Below are 21,603 nucleotides of genomic sequence, written 5' to 3' on the forward strand. Positions count from 1 at the left end.
TTCAACAGTCTTGCACAATTCACAGCGCTCACCATAGCACATACCCTCCCCAATGTCTATCACCCAGCCACCCCATCCCTCCCACCCCACCCCCACTCCAGCAACCCTCAGTTTGTTTCCTGAGATTAAGAATTCCTCATATCAGTGAGGTCATATGATACATGTCTTTCTCTGATTGACTTATTTCGCTCAGCATAACACCCTCCAGTTCCATCCACGTTGTTGCAAATGGCAAGATCCCATTCCTTTTGATGGCTGCATAATATTCCATTGTATATATACCACATCTTCTTTATCCATTCATCTGTCGATGGACATCTAGGCTCTTTCCACAGTTTGGCTATTGTGGACATTGCAAGCAACCGACTCTTGATTTCAGCTCAGGCCATGATCTCAGGGTCGTGATATCGAGCCCCACATTGGGCTCCATGCTCAGCTCGAAGTCTGCTTGAGATTCTCTCTCCCTCTCCCTCTGCCCCTCCACTCCACTCCCACGCTCTATCTCTAAAATAAATAGGGGCGCCTCTGTGGCTCAGATGGTTAAGTATCTGCCTTCAGCTCAGGTCATGGTCTCCAGGTCCTGGGATCAAGCCCCATGTCAAGCTCCTAGCTCAGCGGGGAGTCTGCTTCTCCCTCTCCCTCTGCCTCTCCCCCTGCTTGTGCCCTCTTTGTCTTTCTCTCAAAATGAATAAATAAAATCTTTCTAAAAAATAAGATAAAATAAATAAAATCTTTAAAAAAAAACAACTAAAAGGCAACCTACGGAATGGGAGAAGATATTTGCAAATGACATATCCAATAAGGGGTTAGTATCAAAAATATATAAAGAACTTATAAAACTCAACACCCAAAAAACAAATAATTCAGTTAAAAAATGGGTAGAAGACATGAATAGACAGTTTTCCAAAGAAGACATACATATGGCCCAACAGATGCACAAAAAGATGTTCAACATTACTTATCATCAGGGAAATACAAATCCAAACTATGATAAGATACCACCTCACACCTGTCAAAACAGCTAAAATCAACAACACAACAAACAACAGGTGTTGGCAAGGATATGGAGAGAAGGGAACCCTCTTGCACTACTGGTGGGAATGCAAACTGGTGCAGCCACTTTGGAAAACAATAAGGAATTTCCTCAAAAAGTTAAAAATAGAACTATCCAGCTTCACACTACAGGGTATTTACCCAAAGAATACAAAAATACTAATTAGAAGGGATAATTATACCCCTATGTTTACAGCAGCATTATCTACAATAGCCACATTATGGAAACAGCCCAAGTGTCCATCAATAAATGAATGGATAAAGAAGATGTGGTGTGTGTATACACACACACACACACACACACACACAATGGAGTATTACTCAGTCATAAAAAAGAATGAAATCTTGCCATTTGCAACAACATGGATGGAGCTAACGAGTGTTATGCTAAGTGAAATAAGTCAGTCAGAGAAAGACAAATACCATATGGTCTCATTCATATGTGGAATTTAAGAAACAAAACAAATTAGCAAAGCAAAAATAAAAAAGAGAGAAAGGCAAACCAAGAAACAGACTCTTAACTATAGAGAACAAACTGATAGTTACCATAGGAGAGGTGGGGGGATGTGTTAAATACGTGATGGGGATTAAGGAGGGCACTTGTGATAAGCACCAGGTGACGTATGCAAATGTTGAATTACTATATTGTACACCTGAAACTAATATTACACTGTTAACTGGAATTTAAATTAAAACTTAAAAAAAACCCTTCATGTTTGGCAAGAGCTCGGCAGTTAAGTCACATGGGCATTATATATCACACCAGCAGATCTAGTAATAACAACTTTGTGATAACTTATGCAATAGTTCATATAGCACAGATGATCTTAAATAAACAATGGTCTCCCATGGGTCAGCCTTTCCATTCAACAGTGTCTGTGAGGAAGGAACTCCCGAAACTGAGCAGAACGTTCACTTTTCATCCCACAGTCAGGCTTCTGAAAGTGCTCTGGCAAAACTCTCCAGTGCCCTCCTAACTTCCAGATCCAATGCGCATCGTTTAGTCGCTGTCTTCTGTAACCTCTCAGCAGCATCTGATGCTCCGACAGCACCTGCCTGTCCCCCTCCACAGTTACCAGGACTCCACTGTCCCAGTCTCTCTCTGACCATCAATGGCCTCTGACACCCTTGCAGCAGCTCTTCCTCCACCAAGCCCTAAAACTTTGCCGCTGCCTAGAGTGCTTTCCTTAGCAAAATCACCCATCCTGAATTTTACTGACTTGACCTAAATTTGCTTACCAACGGAGAAACGCTAAATGAAGGACAGCAAGACGGGAGTAGCAGGAGGAAGATGATGAACCACAGGCTTGCTCAGCGACACCTGGGTAATTGGCAGCTACGCAGCCAAGACTCAACTGTGTACAGAATTTAGCCGAGGCTGTCCAACGGCAGGAATTCAAGGCCTAATGTTGAAAAGTCACCTTCATTTGCTTAAAATGATATACAGGTAGAATGCTAACAGACAAGACAGACTTACTGTAGTTGACAAAAATAATACCTAGTATAAGCTGGTAACAGCTCCAGCAGGGACAGGCTGAATCCTCAAGAAATAATTTTTCAGAAAGCTAGACATCAGACTAGCTCGTATTTTTCAGTCTTAAATAGTCATCTCAAAGTCCCTCTTTCCCGTCTCTCCTGTTATCACTCCCAGTGTCCCTCAGACCCCACTTTCACCCTATCTCCCAAATCACAGAAAATGCTTACTCCACAAAGATGGATCATACATAAGATCTTATTCTAAGTGATCAAGGTAAAATTGCTGTTCTGAGACCAATTCTAATGTGTGTGTGCACGCGGGGATGGGTCCCTCACACAACAAAGCAACTCTCGGACACCAACAGGGTGTCCAAGGAGAATTCAACTGAATTCTGATGCTATCTACCCAGAGATAGCATCAGATCCTACAGGGTAAGGGCTCAGTCCTGCAACACTGTTCTCCCCTGCCAATGCAGGGGCCAGTCGCAGGCCCAGGTTGTTACCTATCCTTCTGACCTAACTGCTATACAGAAGAGGTTCCCACAACCTCCTCCTTGGATTTCAAATGCCAGTCACAAATCCAGGTTGTTATCTGTACTTCTGACTGACTAGCTATAAAATCAGAGGTTCCCAGGAGCTCCTCCTCAGGTTCCATTAATTTGCTACAGTGGCTCACAGAACCCAGAGAAACATCTTACTTACTAGATTATCATTTCATTATAAAAGGATGTAACTCAGAAACAGCCAGAAGGAAGAGATGCATTCGACAAGCTGTGGGAAAAGGGCACAGAGCTTCCAAGCCCTTTCCAGGTGCTACACTCTCCCCAATCTCTGCGTATTCACCAACCCGGAAGCTCTCTAAACACTGTCCCTTTGGAATGTTTACGATGGCTTCATTACATACATTACATTGATTAAATATTGGCCATTAGCGACGTGTCAACTTCCAGCCCCTCTCCCCTCCCTAGAGGCCAGGGGGTGGAACTAAAAGTTCCAACCCTCTAATCACCAGGTTGGCTCCATTGGCAACCAGCACCCCCATCCTTAAGTGCTTTTCAAAGACTTACTCATTAACATAACAAATAACACCTTTTATCACTCTCAAGGCATAACCTAGGAAATTCCAAGGGTTTTAGAAGCTGTGAACCATGAATTATAAACAAAGACCAAAAATATATAAGAAATATATTTTGGTCATCTGAATAACCAAATATATATATATATAATGTATATGTATATACACACACACACATATATATATATATACACATATATATATCTTATAAATCACAGTATCACTCACAAAGGTCTAAGTTATCTGACCGACCCTAATTTGTCTTTTTAAGGTCTTTAACATCATTACCACATGAATACTGAGTACTATGCAGACCATAGGAGATGGGGTAATGTATCATATCAGACTCTTCCCCATGAACCAACCCCCAAATCCTCAGTAAACTCACATAGAAAAATATTTAATTGTAGGTAATAAACATAACACGCTTGGCTTGCAAGAGAAACTGGGAACCAGAACGAATAGAAAACGACATATTTGGAGTTCTAGTTTCACTGGCCAAATCATCCTCATCCAACTCATAAATTTCCAAGGCTACTTGATGGGTATTTGTTACCAGTATTGAGGCACTCTAGACTGACACGCAGAGCCATACCCTACTTCCCTTCCATGACAGTGCACGGTCCCACCAGGAAGAACCACTCGCAGCTCTACAAATCTAATCCACCCCACTGAGAGCATGCCCTTCATTTTCCACTTGGGTGGCAATTAAAATCTCTTTCCAGTTATGGGAAATGGAAAAATGTAGTAAATATATTAAATAAAGTCAAGAAGAAAGGACAAAAGCAAATTACACAAAACAAAAAGCAAATATAATTTGAATAAACTGTTATTTTTAGGTTTTAGAAACAGAAACCAACAGAATTTCTAAAACCAGTTAATCCTAAACAATACTGTGGTTCTACAGCCAAGTTGGAAATTCCTTCCTAACTATGACTCAAAATCCAGAAGCCACAAAAGAAAGAATGATAAATATAACCACATAAACATCAGAAATGTCAGTCTGGTAAAAATCAGTTAAAAGACAAATGACAAAAACTTCAAAACAGTATTTGCAAGTTTTATCACAAAATCTACTTCCCTAATATACAAAATGCTCCTAGAAATCCATGAGAAAAAAAAGGACAATCCACAAATAGAAAGGGCTCGCACAATCACATGAAAGATGCAGAACTCCTCATAGTAATAGAAATATATGTTAAAACTACATTTAGATACCACTTTCCCCCTATCTGTTTGGTAAACTCCCAAAACGTGGTAACATGGTCTATTGCTAAGAATGTGGTAAAACAGGCACCTTCACCCACTGCTGATGGGGTGTGCAATGTCAGTGAGAACTACAAATGCATATACTCTTTGATTTAACAATTCCAAATCTGGGAATTTATCCTTAAGGTTATGATTGCATGTGATTAAGTGCAATGAAATTCAGTGAAATGAAATACGTTATTCATTGTAATTTGTTTGTATAAGCAAACTTGGAAATAAGTCAAATGTTCATAAGTAAAGGAATGACTGGTTCAATAAATTATGGCATGTGCATTAAATGGGACACCAGGCATCTCTAAACAGGAGGGGAGGGGAGAGGAGGAATGGAGAGAGAGGGGATGAGGAGGAAGGAAGCTTTGTATGTGCTGATATGGAAGGATCTCCAAGACACATTAAGCATGAAAAGCAAGGTGCAAGAAAATGGGTATGAGACCTTTTGGATAGATGGAGGGTGGTGATGATTAATATATTTTCAAATTTATAAATATATAAGGAAATTCTAGGAAGATACATAAGAAACAATAACAGTGACTATGGGTACAGAGTAGACAGAAGTAGACTTCTGAATGAATACCTCTTGATAAATGATTTTGTTTTGAACCATGTAATGATATTACCTAATAAAAAATAAAACAAAAATAGTAACAATAGTTTTTAAACACAATATTACAGTTGTCTTTCCTACCAGATTCCATATCAGCAAGCTGACGCATAAGAAGACTGTGCGTCCACTTTCCTCAGATGATCTTTTTGTCTCCTCCATCATCTACCCCTCCCCATTTTCAGGGGATCCTCAATATTTCCTAACGGTACTTAGCTTACCAATCCTCTATCCTCAAGCCTGTTTCTACGACAAGGAGTTTCAGAAAACAGAAATTATTCTTGAATATCATAATTTGAAACTAAAACGCATGGAATCCATTGTCCTAAAACTGCACTACATAAACCTGAAAGAGCTGAAACCTCTTGGGTTAATCAAATGAGAATAGCTGGTTGGTACTGTTGCACAGGGGTGAGTATGAAAGACAACCACCCTCCCTAGCCTCTTCCCCAGTACTTGCCTAGGTGGTCTGACCCACAGCCTGCACTGTGCCAGACCTCCAGGGGTATCTAAGGTCCAAGGCCTTCGACAACATCAACCAAGACTGGAGCTGAGCATGGAAGCCACAAAGCCACCCACAGGTCCTGGCATGAAAGACTCTGTCTGGGGTCCAAGACGACCCACCTGGATGGAGGTACCTGGATGCATCCTTGCACAGTATAGAACTGTACTCAAATTTTTCCAGCTGTTTACTTTTACATCCTAAAACTTTCCAGAAATGACTTTCCTTGGTGATAAACAGCACTCTCAAACATTTCAGGCCATAGTTTTTGCAAGACTGCTTGGCCTCTGTACAATTCAAGTTCCTTCTTATCATCATATCTTATAGAGCAATTAAAACTACTTTAATTCTTTTCTATTAGAACCTAGTGCTCATTTATTTAAACCCTTTAATCAAGAGAGCCATTGGAACAACACATGTGCTTTCCATTCACAAAAGTGCTTTATTTTGTTTTGTCTTGTTTTAGCTTCCTTCCTTTTTTGTATCATCTTGGGAAATGAGGAGACTTAGTTCAGAAAAATTTAGCTCACATATAAAATAACTCCTTTTTTTCCTGCATCAAAAGCTAAGTCCTTGGAAGGCAAAGTTAATCTAGTTCCCCTTCAGTGGATATGAGAAGATGCACGGGTAACCCCAAGATGGCCAGGCAGGCATCAAGACCATGTATGGTGTGTAGTCCCACACACGCTCTCCTTATGCTGCACTTTACTGTTGGCAACTATAGGGTCAACTGAGCAGCCAAAGTCAGACAGCCTTACACTGCAGGAGGAATCTAGAGAATCAGTCTATTCATTAAAGACTACCCCCCAATAAATCTTTCTAAAAAGAAGGAACCAAAAGCTTTCCTTTTGGACCATGGCCAAGTTCTCATTTTACAACCAGCAGCAGGTCCCAGTACTCCAAAACAGAAACAGTAACTGCATATTTTCCTCTTTTCCCTCTGCAGCTGGAGAGCAAGCATGAAGTCCCCAGGGAGAGACCACGGCAGGGGGGCGGGGGGGGGGAGACTGTCTCCAGGAGCATTCTCACCTGCCTGCCCTGTTACAAGAACAAATGCAAACATTTTCCTTTCATTCTGGCAGTATAAATTTCCAAAAGGCACTCCTCTGCATTTGGCCTTCATGCACATGAGTTAATATATGAACTAAAAATGTAAAATATATCCCATGAATAACATTGAAACAGGTAAAACAATGTAAAGTCTCCTTAACCTATCCCCAAACTACCTGTTCTCCTGAAGTATCACTTACCTCAGGTAGCATCAGTCCTTCCTGAAGCAGTTGCTTTTTAACAGTTTTCTTGGAAACTAAATACCATCCTAGCAAGCTGTTACTCCCCTCCACAGAGCTGCTGTAAACTAATAATTGAGCTACAAACACCAGGTTTGGCAAACTTTGGCTACAGAAAACCATTAATCTTATGATGGCATTTTAGAGGTCTCCACAAAATCACATTTCCAAATGAAATAAACCTAGTCTCCCAACTGGGCTGCATTGGAACAAGGAAACAAACAGCCCGAGACAGCAATGAATTACAAATGGCATGCTAATTACCAGTCTACATCCAGAAATAGCTGAAGACTGCAGGATTTTTGTTGTTGTTGTTAAAATAACTACAGCCTTTATTCTAGGGTTGGGCAAAAGCATCTGATTTATTCAAATGCTTCAGCTTCTAAACATAATCGCATTTATATGTACTTATCTAGGAGGGGGAGTGGATGGAGAGAAACTCTGGGGGTGGGGCATGGGCTCCCAGAGACAGCAGTGGGTGATCAGTAGAGAGCAGCAGACCACAGGGCATGTCCACAGGCAGGCATCACCAAACCCACCTGGCGAAGCTGACATGGGGGGGAGGGGCGCACGTGGGACAGGGAACAACAGGACACTCTCCTGCTTGCCCTGTTGGTGGTGCTCATCTCAGACCCTACAGAAGAAGGAAGGGGACAGTGGAAACCAAGTCTCTACAGTGCCTTTTAGCACTTTCATCACTTATTCCACGGTAGGTGAAAAACTGGTAACAATGCCCAGGAGAGTTTTACAGATTTTTGATTAGAGTCCTGCTTTCAAGATATTTACAATCTGTTAAAAATAAAAACAAGAAAAAGCGCATGAGCATGACAGAAACATGGTCATCTTGTCCACTGAGCTAGGTTTCCTAGGACAAAATGAGCATCTCTCTGTGCATGTGTGAGATCAGCTCAGGAGATAAATACTTCACCTGAGATTCCTGTTCATGCTATGGATGAAGAGTGTGCCCTACAATGTTTACTTTAAAAATCTGGAGTCTGAGCCCTGTTGAGAGACTAACCCTACCCTATCCTCTCGCCCCAAACTTCTATCACCTTATTACCCCTCTAAGTATGTCCCATCCTCCCAACCCTACTCTCAAATTCTAGAATGCTCCAGCAGCAAGTCTCCTTCAAGGTATTCTGCTTCAGCAAAAGTTTCTCCAGCTTCATGGAGCTGTAGGCAAAGGGTGTTCTTGAGTCAAATAAGTTTAGGAAATTCTGGGTTCAACAACACAGGTTTTCTTTACCACAGGACTTCTCACGGCATCTAATATGCCAATGGTACATTAAGAATCTCCAAGAAAGGGGAGCGCCTGGGTGGCTCAGTCGAGTCAGCATCCAACTCTTGATCTCAGCTCAGGTCATGATCTCAGAGTTGTGAGATCAAGCCCCTCGTTGGACTCTGCACTGGGTGCAGAGCCTGCTTAAGACTCTTTCTCTCCCTCTCCTTCTGCCCTCCCCTTCAAATAAATAAAGAAATAAACAAGAATCTCCAAGAAAGGGAATTAACAGACAGTATTTATAAAATTCAGTTGACTGGAAAATCTTTTCTTTTGCCCACCTCCTAAACTCTGAACACACACTGGGCTAGGCTCTGGGACCACCTTCTCCTTCCACTGTTAGACAAACATTCACTGAGCACCTACGTCTGCCAGGCACATGCTGGATGTCAAGGATATAAACATGGAAAAGACACACACTCCTCAGGTATTCAGAAACTCTGTAATGTGAGCTGCTTAAAATAATGCAACTGGTTAGCAACTGGTTTCAGAGCTTCAACTAGTTGCCAGCTCCCAGTTCACCATATGTTCTTTCTTACCAAACACCACATCTCTCTGATCATAAGAGGTGTTCAGCTTGAGAAATTTAAGATCAGATGGAGGTCTCCATAAGCCTAAATCCTTCATTAAAATAGAACACAATGCATTCCCTTTGCCCACTTGAACAATCCTGTTTAGTGTTAATACAAGGAAGGAATTCTTGAATCAGGTGGCTGATAATATAAAGATGAAATAAAGATACCAAATTCCCTCATCCTGCTGTTGAGTACTCAAGTTTTCATTTCATGGCCAATTTTCACATACCTGCCCAAAAAAATAAGCCAAGATGATTCTAGGCATCTCCACTGGGACAGGCCTAGAGGAGGCAGCAACACCACCCAGTATAGGTACTGGTCCCTACATCACAGACCTCCCTTGGCCATGTCCTTGGGCAAAAGACCATCAGAGCAGAGGTTGCCCCTCTTCTTCTTTTTAAAGATTTTATTGATTGATTGATTGATTGATTTGAGAGAAAGAGTGCATGCGTGAGAGAGTATGGGGGGGGAGGGGCAGAAGGAGGAGAGGGAGACGCAGACTCCCGCTGAGCAGGGAGCCTGACTCGGGGCTCGATCCCAGGACCCTGGGATCATGACCTGAGCCGAAGGCAGACGCTTAACCGACTGAGCCACCCAGGCGCCCTGAGGTTGCCCCTTTTGTTGCTAGGGCCCCACAACAAGGGTTCAGGTTCCCACCACAATCATCCATTCTGCCTCAAGAAGTTGGGCATGCGAGGGTGGGTGAGAGCATGGGAAGGAAAGCCACAGTCTCTTTGTGCTCTGGATTGGCCCCATCTGTAAGAAAGCCCTGGCTGGGCTTTAAAACCATGGCTCTCCAGAGATAAGCAAGGACCAGAAGCTGTGGCTGGGGAGGGAGGAATTCCTCAGGAGCCAAAAACTTGTCAGACACTGGGTAGAGCCAGATGGGCTATGACCAGCTATTCTCCTGAATACAGGCATCTTCTCTCCAGACAGAGCCCACAGAGCCCCCTTTACCATGAAAGGCTGATCTGTGCAGGCATCAGGTGAACACAGGTAGGCAATCTTTCAACCCACCCCCTCTTTTGAGGGGAACAGCATCTTCTAGGAGCCCAGAAGCAGTGGACTCCCCCTTGTTTCTACACCCCTACAAGAGGACCCTAAAACACACTTCACCACCAATGCAGCCATCACCAACAGTATCCATGAGGAGGTCACAAGTCTGAATGTCTCCCTGAAATTCACTTGTACAACTGTCATGGCAGCCTGGCTCCCCCACTTAAAACTAAAAGTTGCATCACAAAGGGCTTTAATCTTAAATCCAGGACTGGCTCAAGAGTGCTAGTCCCAGCTGCATACATCTCTGGCCCACGCAGTCAGTTACTTGGGCTTTCTCTTCCTCTGAAGCAGAGGGGTTGAGGGGGTTAGGGCGTGTTACCCATTTAACTTGATTCAGTGAGGAAGAGGCAGGTGTTCCAAAAACAAAACTCTAAAAAGAGATTTTTAAATGCTTTTACTTTGAGATATCAAACAGGCACACTATAAACTTGAAAAGCTCTACCGCTGCTATTAAAATTTGTTCATTTCCATAAAGAGTCTGGCCCAGGATTCATCTTCCATAGCCACTCACACACACCCACTGTCCAGAGCAGTAGGGTACGGCTGATTGTGGAGGCCGCTCTGATGTCCCTGTATGGTTTGGGTGCATTATAAAAATCTTCACTTTTCAAAGGAAATCAACACCCCCTTTTATTAACTACAAATGTCCACTTCAGATGCTTACCTACATGCTATATAAAATCACTGCTCTAAGTATTCGTCTCTGAACTTCGGAGGGAATGATGAAGGCATCCCGTGGATGTTTCCCCCAGAATTTCAAAAACGCAGTAATTTCGAACAAGCTTCGATGTTCAAACTACACATGACATACTGACTTCTGCTTTCCCAGAATTTGACAAGAGGGCCCACTGATAATCCTACTCTAGGCCTCAGAAGAATCCCAAGTTGAAGCAGGACAGACTTAAACTAGGCTGCTGCACCCCAGGTGCTCAGCAGCAAGTCCTGTCAGTGCCAAACTAACCCCAAGAGCTGTGTCCTGATCAAAGCGCATTTTTATCCAAGTTCCTTGGCCCCAGACCCGATAGGCCAGTGAATTTCTACCAGATTCCACTGAACACCAGCTTCCCATTGATAAATGCTAGGAGTCTCCACTGTCTTTAAAAGCTAAGCACCGGGGCACCTGGCTGGCTCAGCTGGTAGAACATGCAACTCTTGATCTCGGGGTTGAGTTCGAGTCCCATGCTGGGTGCAAGAATTACTTAAAAATAAAATCTTTTCAAAAAATAAATAAATCGAAGCTAATTACCCCTTATTCTTATACTATCTCACCCTAGGACCAGAGTTCTGCCCCTGAACAATGGCAGGGAGGCTGCCCCTCCATAGCCACCTGGCTCCCCCATGGCTATGCCAGGCCTCTCCACAGTGCCCCTATATGCCTGCTCCAGGGAGCCCTCCTGCAAATAGGAGACGTCCCACTCTACTGCCAGCTTTGGTCCAAATCCTGGCCCAACTGCTCCTTCTCATCTGAATGATCAAAGAAAGGCCTAGCCATCATCTTAGATAGGACAGATAGGCCTGGCAGAGACTCTATGTTAGAGTTGAAATTTGGGCACCAGTATCATGGCTCTGGCATTCAGGAAACCATGCTTCAATAACTGGAACTGGTACTTCCCTTCAATCCAGTCCGTGTTTACCAGGCTCCAGTAAAGAGGGCTGAATTGTCCCAGCCCTTTATAGGATACCAGAAAAAGGGCTGTGTGACCTCTACTAGGCCAGAAAACACTGAAGAGCACAGTGTCACTCCTCCCCTTCCCCTCCACCCTCAGGTCAGCAAAGCAAAGGCCCCTCCAAGATGCAGAGACCCTTGGGGCCCCAGAGTCACTCAGTCCAAAGGCCAGCCATGGGGACCTGGGGACTTCTCTCATCAAAGAGGGCAGTAATTTCCTTTGAGACCATGCAGCCAAATGAAAAACAAATGCCCAGGAGAGAATATTAAGCAGGGAATGGTGTACCACAAAAGGCAAGGTACTTCATGTATAGTATCTCCTTCAACCCTGCAAGAATCCTATGTGAGTTTAAGGTGTTAGCTCATTTTACAGATGAAGAAACTGAAATGCACAAAAGTGAAGGAACTTGCCCAAGGTCACATAACTAGTAATTGGTAGGCCCAGAAATCAAACCCAGGTCTGTCTGCTTCCAAAGATCACGAACCTTTCACACAGCCATGGGATTATGACCTTGTAGAAAGCACATATTTTTAAAAATTTTTAAATATTAAAAGACAAAAGAAATGCACAGGAAGAAAAATAGTTGTATGAAAATAATGAAATCATGGGTGACTTTTGCCTTTTCCTTTGTTCCTAAGGTTTCTTACTTTTATCACTTAAAAATGTTTTAAATTAAGAAAGAAGGGGTGCCTGGGTGGCTCAGTCGGTTGGGTGGCTGCCTTCGGCTCAGGTCATGATCCTGGGGTCCTGGGATCAAGCCCCACGTCCGGCTCTCTGCTCGGCGGGAAGCCTGCTTCTCCCTCTCCCTCTGCCTGCCACTCTGCCTACTTGTGCTCTCTCTCTCTCTGTCAAATAAATAAATAAAATATTTATAATTAATTAATTAATTAATTAAGAAAGAAAATGCTACTCATAAATCAAAACTGTATGTATTCAGTGAATGGGTACTTTCCATGAGTTCTATTATAATTGCTTAAGAAAACAAAATGGGGCCTGTCAGTTATCAGTGATATTCCTGGATAGACACATGGAAGGGCAAAAACTCCTGTCCCCACATGGTCAGAGGGGGCCATGTGATCAGTATTGGTCACTTCAGGGCTATAGCCTAAAATTCCTAGAACAAGCTTTCCAGAGTTCCTTTTCCCTACTTTATGCAAGCTTATATTTAAGAATTCCAAAAGTTTCGGGGCACCTGGGTGGCTCAATTGGTTAAGCATCTGCCTTCGGCTCAGGTCATGATCCCAGAGTCCTGGGATCAAGCCCCACATTGGGCTTTGTGTTCAGTGGGGAGTCTGCTTGAGGAGTCTCTCTCTCCCTCTCCCTCTACCCCTCCTCCACTCACTCACTCTCTCTCTAAAAATAAATAAATAAATCTTTAAAAAAAATATTTAAAAAGCACACACATGAGCATACACATTATAGCTTACTTCTATTGGAAAGGTCTTAAAGCCTCATAGGAATACGTGTATTTAAGCAACAGCAGCCATGCCATTTGTTCCAGATATTCAAGAGCATGAAACAACAACATAAAGATTCTCTTCCTACTTGGATGTCACCAACCACAACCATTATAATTTACTGAGTATAATGATGTTAAACATTTCAAGGTGCCAGGTGAGCCTTTAAAATTCATGCCACTTCTTCCACAGGTTTAAGCTTACATACAATACATTTGGATATGTAAAGCTATGTTTTATGTTCCTGGTAGTCCTGGGTGACAGCACAACTACAGGCCATCATGTGGGGAGACGCTGAGGGAGCCCTGGGCCCACACTTGGGCTTCCAAATGTAGAAGCCACTGTTTTTCCCTGGTTCAGGCTCAGGCACCATGTGATCTCCACACACATGGCTTGATAGGGTAGTGATTCTATAACAGGTACTCTACAGAAGAATCAACTTGCAAGGTTTCCCCAATTACAAGGTCCATCACAGCTTTCTAAAATGTTGGGCACATTACACAAGGTTATATATGTTGGTATAGCAAGGGCAAGCCACCATATGAGGGAAATTCTAAGCAAAAGAGTAAAGTAACTATCTCAAGTTTCTACAAAATCCGATGCCAATAAGGAGCCTCACTACTGTTGATACCTTTGTTTAAGCAACTTCCCTTAGAAAAGCTGTTGGCTTAATTCTTCAGTTGCAAACAAAGATTCCATAATTCATTTCTTCCAGGGCAAGGGTTTACCTACAAATCAAATGCTTAATTTTCATTTGTAAACAAAATATTTAAGTATGTCCCTAAAATCTGACCAGCCAGTCCTCAAAGTGTTTTTTGTTCCTGAGCATATTCTAACAACTACTGAATAAATCTGAGAGAATTCACTTTTATACCCCTTAAGAGTACCAAAAATTTCTCAGCTCTTCTAACAATATAAGACCAAATGAAAAAGATAAATATTTTTTACTGTTCTACACAATAGGCTGGCACTCAAACAAGTAGGCAAGATGCACTAACATCAATTATGATGTGAAAAGTATTCAATCAGAATTTTCCTAGCAACCATTAAAATTATTTTTTTTTTTGAGAGGGAGAGAGAGGGTGGGGGGCCAGAGGGAGCGGGAGAGAGAGAATCTTAAGCAGGCTCCACGCCCAGCATGGAGTCCTATGCAGGGCCCAATCCCACAACCCTGAGATCATGACCTGAACTGAAATCAAGAGTCAGATGCATAACCAACAACTAAGCCACCAGGTGCCCCCAAAATTACCATTTTCACGTCAGCTGACAACACCCTCCATCCACACCCTGTGGTGTAGAACAAGGTCTGAAAGGGGCATAGGCTGCAGTGTGGGGCTCTCACATCAAGGCTCACTCCATCATTTACTCAAGGTCTGACTCTGGGCATGTCACTTAACCTCTCTGACTTGTACTTCCTCACTTGTAGTTGAGGTTTTTGAATATATATGATAGCTTTGGTCCCTTTCAATTCTAAAGAAAAAGATACAACTTGCTTTTCTGTTAATAACAGCTTTGAACTACCACAGACTTTATCCTTTTGACAACAAAAATCTCTTGCTATGTATTCAGATTGAGTGATTAAGCTTTTTTAAGAAGAGACCATTTATCAAAATTATCTTGTATTTAAGCCATTTCTGGTCAGGTCCTTCTGATGTGCTCCCAGCCTACAGCCTCAAAGTGACAGTCACCTTGACCATCACCAGCCCTTTCATCATGGGCAGTAACTAGCATTTAACATGTACATTTCTCAGCTTACTTTATAGAATTAAACTTAAATAGCCAGAGGTTAAAAGAAGAACCACTAGGACAAATCTGTCATTCCAGCTTCACAAATCATTTACCATAAATTTACCACTGAACTTGTACTAAAGAACTCCTCCAGCCCCCACAAGTCTGTGAGCCTGACTCCTACAAGATCCCTAAAGAAAACGGGCCTACCTTCAGACAGTGCCATTAACATATGATTTTCCAGAACTTAAGGCAAGGTAAGATGCACTATTAAAAAAAAAAGTTTAAAGGTAAACTTTAAAAGTAGCTTTAGAGGATGATCAGAAGAGGTAACAATGACTAAGGAGGTAATACTGACACCTAAAAATTCACATGCACTGTGAAAAAAATGAAGGAAGGTGACATTCATCCAAGACTTCTGAGTGAGGCAAACACTTTTTTTTTAAAAAGCATCCTATGGACGCCTGGGTGGCTCAGTCCGTTAAGCATCTGCCTTCGGCTCAGGTCATGATCCCAGGGTCCTGGGATGGAGCCCCACATCGGCTCCCTGTTCGGCTGGGAACCTGCTCCTCCCTCTGCCACTCCCCCTGCTTGTGCTCTCTCTCTCTCTGTTGACTAAATGAATAAAATTTAAAAAAAAAAAAGCATCCTGAAATTGAGATTCAATCTAAAAGTGAATAAGACAACTGTACTACCGTATTTCTTCTTCTATGATGGCAATTCAGAGCTGGTGTAATACAGTATTCCAGTCCAGCCAAGCCAACTCATTTGTACATTATTTGCATACATTTGCATAACGTCTAAACAAGTAGGTATTCTCTTTGTGCATCTAAGTTTAATTAAATAATTTCAGTATCTGTTCAGAGATGGTACAGGGGAAACAGAAGCCATAAAATAACCACAGTCCAACTACACTGACTTAGAGAAAGCATACAAACACATGAGATCAGCTACAGTTTGTCTATATGGCAAAAGCTTCACAGCAGCAACCAAGAAATAATGTCTCTTCCGCTAAGTTAATATGTCCATAAAAAGATCAGTTTTCCTTTTTGGAAAGGAAATTCTACAGAGACCATAGAAAGGATATAATTCTACAGAGCCTAGAAGGGATATAAAACTGAATTACAAGGAATGCCAAACCATGCTCCAATGTTTCGAAGATCATCAAAAATTGTGTAACTTTGTCAAGACCTAAACCAGTGACTTCAGGTTTATGCTTTCATCATGTGTCTACCTTAAAAATTAAAAGGTCAACAATGAAGGCTCACAGTATTCCTTCGACGGGGTGGCCAAGCCCCAGAAACAAAGCACACCTGCCTCAGGAGAATTCTTACCAACACCCAGAATTGATCTACTGCAGTCCCCACTGCCTTGGTCATCATCCCATTTCCTAGTGTCTCCTGAATTGGAAAGATCCCAAATCTCTCTCCAGTGGCCTTTGTTCTCCAGAATTACCAAAGAACAATAAAAGGGTAGCAAACAAAAAAACTTACATCAGAACTGTTGATCTCCCACAAAGCAGAAGGAAGTTTATTGCTGCCTCATTTACTACAAAGTAAATCCTCCATGTAAGAACCAGAAAACAATGTGCTGCTCAATCAGGTGGAGTAAGCAGAAACCAAGAAATCTCCAACTTCCATGCTTCATGATATTCAATCAATCACGTGCCTCTCTTACGCTCCAATTTCTTTACCTAGAGGCATGATTTTTTTTAATTTTTTATTGTTATGTTAATCACCATATATTACATCATTTGTTTTGGTGTAGTGTTCCATGATTCATTGTTTGTTCATAACACCCAGTGCTCCATGCAGAATGTGCCCTCTTTAATACCCATCACCAGGCTAACCCATCCCCCTACCCTCCTCCCCTCTAGAACCCTCAGTTTGTTTTTCAGAGTCCATCATCTCTCCTGGTTCGTCTCCCCCTCTGACTTACTCCCCTTCATTCTTCCTCTCCTGCTATCTTCTTTTTCTTTTTTCTTAAAATATGTTGCGTTATTTGTTTCAGAAGTACAGATCTGTGATTCAACAGTCTTGCACAATTCACAGCGCTCACCATAGCACATACCCTCCCCAATGTCTATCACCCAGCCACCCCATCCCTCCCACCCCACCCCCACTCCAGCAACCCTCAGTTTGTTCCTGAGATTAAGAATTCCTCATATCAATGAGGTCATATGATACATGTCTTTCTCTGATTGACTTATTTCACTCAGCATAACACCCTCCAGTTCCATCCACGTCGTTGCAAATGGCAAGATCTCATTCCTTTTGATGGCTGCATAATATTCCATTGTGTATATATACCACTTCTTCTTTATCCATTCATCTGTCGATGGACATCTTGGCTCTTTCCACAGTTTGGCTATTGTGGACATTGCTGCTATAAACATTGGGGTGCATGTACCCCTTCGGGTCCCTACATTTGTATCTTTGGGGTAAATACCCAGTAGTGCAATTGCTGGGTCGTGTGGTAGCTCTGTTTTCAACTTTTTGAGGAACCTCCATACTGTTTTCCAGAGTGGTTGCACCAGCTTGCATTCCCGCCAACAGTGTAGGAGGGTTCCCCTTTCTCCACATCCCCGCCAACATCTGTCGTTCCCTGACTTGTTAATTTTAGCCATTCTGACGGGTGTGAGGTGGTATCTCATGGAGGTTTTGATTTGGATTTCCCTGATGCCGAGCGATGTGGAGCACTTTTTCATGTGCCTGTTGGCCATTTGGATGTCTTCTTTGGAAAAATGTCTGTTCATGTTTTCTGCCCATTTCTTGATTGGATTATTTGTTTTTTGGGTGTTGAGTTTGATAAGTTCTTTATAGATTTTGGATACTAGCCCTTTATCTGATATATCATTGGCAAATATTTTCTCCCATTCTGTCGGTTGTCTTTTGGTTTTGTGGACTGTTTCTTTTGCTGTGCAAAAGCTTTTTATCTTGATGAAATCCCAATAGTTCATTTTTGCCCTGGCTTCCCGTGCCTTTGGTGATGTTTCTAGGAAGAAGTTGCTGCAGCTGAGGTCGAAGAGGTTGCTACCTGTGTTCTCCTTTAGGATTTGGATGGACTCCTGTCTCACGTTTAGGTCTTTCAACCATTTGGAGTCTATTTTTGTGTGTGGTGTAAGGAAATGGTCCAGTTTCATTCTTCTGCATGTGGCTGTCCAATGTTCCCAACACCATTTGTTGAAGAGACTGTCTTTTTTCCATTGGACATTCTTTCCTGCTTTGTCAAAGATAAGTTGACCATAGAGTTGAGGGTCCATTTCTGGGCTCTCGATTCTGTTCCATTGATCTATGTGTCTGTTTTTGTGCCAGTACCATACTGTCTTGATGATGACAGCTTTGTAATAGAGCTGGAAGTCCGGAATTGTGATGCCGCCAGCTTTGCTTTTCTTTTTCAATATTCCTCTGGCCTTTCGGGTCTCTTCTGGTTCCATACAAATTTTAGGATTATTTGTTCCATTTCTTTGAAAAAAGTGGATGGTATTTTGATGGGGATTGCATTGAATGTGTAGATTGCTCTAGGTAGCACTGACTTCTTCACAATGTTTGTTCTTCCAATCCATGAGCATGGAACGTTTTTCCATTTCTTTGTGTCTTCTTCAATTTCTTTCCTGAGTATTTTATAGTTTTCTGAGTACAGATCCTTTGCTAGAGGCATGATTTTTAAAAGTTTTCAACATTGCCATTATAAATTTTGAAGAACTGGACATGAGAAAACTCACCCAAAAGTGTCCTCTCTCCTTTCTCAAAATGTATTAGAGATGTTTCATTTCATTTGGCATTGTGAAGGGTATGCCAAAGCCTAAAGACTAAAGAATGCTGAGATATTTCTAGCACTAAAGAGATTTTGTAACTCAGGTTTCCCTGACCTATAGTCATCTCAAGCCACATAGCCATCTGAATTAGCTGGAGAAACAACACAGTAGAGCATGGCTCACAGAATCACAAATATGCACACAACACATCCAGGAATAATGTCAGTAGCCAACCCACAGATAATCTATGTTCACATGAAGATGCACTCAACATTGTTATTGTTTGCCATATGCTTTTGAAACACTAAGGCAACACCTAAGACCGAGAAAAACATCAGGCCTTCAGAAATGCTTTATCATCATCTCCATCCACTCTACCATCCAAATAGCAGACAAATTGCTTCTTGAGGACACGAAACTTCTGAATCCCATAGTGCTTTGTCAAAAAAAAAAAATCCCATAGTGCTTTCTTGAGCCCCTGGATGACACACAACAAACACATAAGGACTGGCTATACTGAAAGTACCCAACATCTAACACTTCTTGTTAGTAGTCTAGAAGGGAAAATCTTGTTTCACTGGGACATTTTGCAAAATTTCATCTGATTGGTCAAAAGTAACCTAATCAGCTAGCCCAACAAATTTAGGGGTAATATTCCTAAGGTAAACAGAAAACTCCCTATGCTACAGCCACTGCTTGGGACTCTCAGTTCTATTCTCAAGAATAAAAGGCACAATTTTTCAAAAAAAGAATTGTAAGAAAGAAAAGAGAAGAAAAGGAGGGGAGGGGAGGGGAGGGGAGAGGAGAGGGGAGGAGAGGAGAAGAATTGTAAGCTTAAGAATGCAGGAGAAAACTACATTGGTTCTGAGGTGACACATTTTTATTCCTCAGAAACATTGCTTTGTTAAAATTCTGGAATTCTTAAAGATAAATCACATTTATATTGAATGTGACCCTACTGTTCCAAAGAATCTTAAGATCATAGTTGCCAAGGTTTGGAATAAATCAGCTGCAGTTCAGACCAGGCCAGTCTGCAGAGTTCACTGTGGGAGTAAGAAAGACTGAGCCTGTAATAAGGTGAAAGGTGCATGAGGGATTTGGAGACCTGAGTCAGGACCTTGCTGCTCCATTTACATGCTCTATAACCACATGCAAATCATTACAGCTGTCTGAGCCTCAACTTCTCCAACTATAAAATTCAACTGGTAAAAGGTTTTTGCCAGGACTAATACTTTATGGTTTCAATCAACAAGTATTCAGTTAATTATTTACTGAATGAGTGAATGTGTAAAATGAATGAAAGAATTAAAACTGATTTTGCCTTCAGATGTCCCTCTTGATGGCAAAGAAGGCTTTGCTGCTTATTTTATCATTTATCATTTTGTTTTTGGAGCACAACAGATTGGGCCTCAGGCAGAAAGGTATAAAGACGTCAATGAACACAGACTGACAGACGGGACAAAGGGAGGATCAGTGAATATATATGCCATTACTCACTCTCTTTGCAGACTATTTTGCTGTGACTCAGAGGCCCAAACTCTATCCAATCTGGATAGTCCATTCTAGTTTTGTTTAGGTTTTTACTGCCTGTAAACTAAGAATATACTTAAGAGTTTAGTTAGCCTCAGGATATTAAAATCCACACGTATCACAACAGATCTGGATCTGGCCCCTGTGTGGGCTTTTTCTCAGAAAGCTGTGGTGCAGACCAAGGTCTCCAGATTTGCTCACTGGTACTGGCAATGACAGTACTTACATAGACTGTACCCTCTTCTATTTTTTCTAAGATTTTATTTATTTATTTGACAGAGAGAGAGCACGCACAAGCAGGAGGAGGGGCAGGCAGAGGGAGAAGCAGGCTCCCCACCAAGCAGGGTGCCTGACTCAGAGCTTGATCCTAGGACCCTGGGATCACAACCTGAGCCGAAGGCAGATGCTTAACCAACTGAGCCACCCAGGCACCCCCCTCTTCTATTTTTATAGGCCTATCTTGGAGGCAAAGGTTTGGTATAAGTCAGCTATGATTTAAAAATAGGGGGGCGCCTGGGTGGCTCAGTGTTAAGCGTCTGCCTTCGGCTCAGGTCATGATCCCAGGGTCCTGGGATGGGGCCCCACATGGGTCTCCCTGCTCAGCAGGAAGTCTGCTTCTGCCTCTCCCACTCCCTCTGCTTGTGTTCCCTCTCTCGCTGTCTCTCTCTCTGTCAAATAAAATCTTTAAAAAAAGAAAATACGAATAAGACTTTCATTTTTCTGCTATACTCTAACTTCTTAGAATATACCCAGAGCTTGACCTCTAATTAGTTTCATATTTCACTAAGTGTTTCACTGCTACCTACCAATAAGGAGTAGGTCACACAACTGATGGTGGACAACAAAACTCTTTCAGGAAACCTTGACTGACTTCTTATAAAAAAGGAAAATATGCACATACAAATATAGGAATAAGGCACAAAAATATGCCTAAAACAAACCCAAATCTTTTTTGTTAAGAATAACTGTCTGGAGAATGAATACAGAAAAAGAGAAAACTGAAGAGACGGAACCTTTAATAGCTATCAATCCTTCTGGCCAAGAGAAAATTCTAGAGTGTTCTAATGACTTGAGGATTGTTTTATCTAAAGTTAGATATGCAAAAAGGTGGATGTTGAGATAGAAGAATGCTTAGAATATAAACAAAATCAGATTAATATAGAGGCAGCTGCTACCAACTCTTAAGCTGACTGTATTAGTCAGGGTTCTCCAGAGAAACAAAAGCAACAGCATACACACCACACACACACACACCAGGGTTCTCCAGAGAAACAAAAGCAATAGGA

At 42.0% G+C, this 21,603-nt stretch overlaps 1 protein-coding gene across 23 annotated transcripts in view; it reads right to left on the reverse strand.

Moving 5' to 3' along the window:
- The window catches only part of LDLRAD4 (low density lipoprotein receptor class A domain containing 4), a 450,420-nt gene that overhangs the window by 359,068 nt on the left and 69,749 nt on the right, over positions 1–21,603 (reverse strand). For 4 of the 23 annotated variants that reach the window (XM_073888057.1, XM_073888056.1, XM_073888067.1 and 1 more), the window contains one exon: positions 12,493–12,690. The exons of the other annotated variants lie outside the window; for them this stretch is intronic. The gene's annotated coding sequence lies outside the window, so the exon portion shown is untranslated. The remainder of the gene's footprint in view (positions 1–12,492; positions 12,691–21,603) is intronic. 23 annotated transcript variants of the gene reach the window in all.

Source organism: Callorhinus ursinus, unplaced genomic scaffold (genome assembly GCF_003265705.2).
Source record: "Callorhinus ursinus isolate GAN/ISIS: 27379988/994484 unplaced genomic scaffold, GSC_fseal_2.0 scaffold86, whole genome shotgun sequence".
Taxonomy (NCBI): Eukaryota; Metazoa; Chordata; class Mammalia; order Carnivora; family Otariidae; genus Callorhinus; species Callorhinus ursinus.